The 2,003-nt window shown below is 32.9% G+C and overlaps 1 non-coding gene across 1 annotated transcript; it reads left to right on the top strand.

The window, feature by feature from the left end:
• The first annotated feature begins 246 nt into the window (after positions 1-246).
• Positions 247-319, top strand: Trnav-uac. The gene has a single exon. It is a non-coding gene; the product is annotated as a tRNA-Val (tRNA).
• Positions 320-2,003: the final 1,684 nt, after the last annotated feature.

A 2,003-nucleotide genomic window follows, 5' to 3' on the forward strand; every position in this document is an offset into this window, starting at 1 on the left:
GTTAGTATGTGCACTAATGTAATGAAGATAATTTAAATAAATGACAAATTTTGATAAAAAAGAATAAAGGATTTTAAAACTACTTCGAGATTGAAGAAAACAAGATTTGGTACAAGAGTACATGAGTTGTTTCTACTATTTGACGAGTTAATAATAGAGCTGTACACTTTCGAATATGTATTTTATTTCCTTGGACTGTTTATTCCGTTACCAATACTGAGCTTTGGCGCACTCTAGAGCTAATCTGGTTCCATAGTGTAGCGGTTATCACGTCTGCTTTACACGCAGAAGGTCTCCGGTTCGATCCCGGATGGAACCAGAATGAGAAATTCTCTTCAATTCATTTTTATTTGAATTATGAGAAATGTATTTACATTTTAGGTTACAAATATAGGACAAATGGAAGAGCTAATGTCAGGTGCCTCGACTTTGAAATACTCTGTACCTATCTCGGGATTTGATCTCACGTAAAGGGTGTATGACTAGACATTTGCATCGGAATTTTATCTATTCGCGTCTATTTCAACAACAACACGTGCTTGCCGATGCTGGGGTTTTTTTATTTATGACTATAACTTCCTTTAAAATTGAACTATTACGATGACATATGGAAATATAAGACCATAAGTAATGGCCAAATTTGATAAACAAATTCCAAGAATTACGGAAGTTATGAAAATGTATAGTACAAGAGTGCGGGGAATGAGAAAAATTAATAAAAAAAACTTTTATCGAGTACCTATATAGGGCGTTTCTATGTAAAATTATCTTTTCGTAGCTCTTATAGCCACTGAGATATAGTTGTTCATACTGCCAGAATTTAAGCATGGCTATATCCAACGTAGACTTTTTTCAGTCAAATGAAATATTCTTTTTGTTGAATGAAGAATGAACCGCCTTTTTTCACAGATTGAAAAGAGTTTTGTGTCATTGTTTTTAGGACAGGAGTTTTCTGTTTCTTTCTTAAAACTTTCAATTTTATTAATGATAGTGAACATCAAATCTCAATTGTTCAAAAAACTATAAGCCAATTAAATTTAATATCCAACTTCGCCGCTTTATTTGCTCAACACGAATAATAAATGATTCGATAAGTGGGTGCAAAAAAATAAAGTTTATATGCTATTTTGGTCTATTTTATAGAACTTAAAACTATTAATATAACTCTTAAATATCAATGGCGAGAAACATAACAATAAGAAAAACAATAAATATATTAATTAACAAAAAATATATAATCTTTAATCTTCAAGATAATACATTTTAAATGATTAGAAAGCACGTCACCTGGCTAGCAAAATAGGCTTAATTATAAAATAACCATTAAATATAAAGTTAGTTTGTATTACAAATTTGCTGTTATTGCTAATAATATTGATAAAGGGTTTAAAAACTTTATAAAACTTGGCATATACATTTTAAAATTCGTTAGAAAGGTGTTTTTATTTGTAATTATTTATTATTTTTACATTATTATTATTATTATTTTATTGTAATCTTGTGTGTTAGTTGAATAGTTTGTTGGATACTTAAAGAACCATAAATGCTTCATTCTAGGCTCACTAACCTGATGATAAACGGTAGGTGTCACAAAAGAGCATAAAAACTCGAAAAAACGGGAGCAAAGTGTAATCTGATTGCAGTTGGCAGCAACACAAAAAGCGATGTAGAAGCAGAGGTGGTGTTGATGTCAGAGGATGCTACTAGCTGCCCAACTAGCTACACAACTCCTACTGCCTCGCTCCCTGCCTCATATCCTGACTGCTTGCCAAAGGCATTTTGCTTAATCAAACGTCGCTCTTTGTGTCAGCGCTTCGCACCTTTCATTTGCGTTCGCTGTCGAACTGTCTGCCATTCTATTTCCCTCTATGTCGTCCAGGTGTTGCTCTCAACTCAGCTCACTCAGTCAGTCAGTCATTTATTCAGTCAGTCAGTCAGCGAGGCAATCGGCGAGATTGATTATGTCTGCTTTAATCTTGTAAATGTAATCAACATGCTTATGG

This window comes from Scaptodrosophila lebanonensis, unplaced genomic scaffold (assembly GCF_003285725.1).
Source record: "Scaptodrosophila lebanonensis strain 11010-0011.00,11010-0021.00 unplaced genomic scaffold, SlebRS2 tig00000131-arrow-arrow-pilon, whole genome shotgun sequence".
Taxonomy (NCBI): domain Eukaryota; kingdom Metazoa; phylum Arthropoda; class Insecta; order Diptera; family Drosophilidae; genus Scaptodrosophila; species Scaptodrosophila lebanonensis.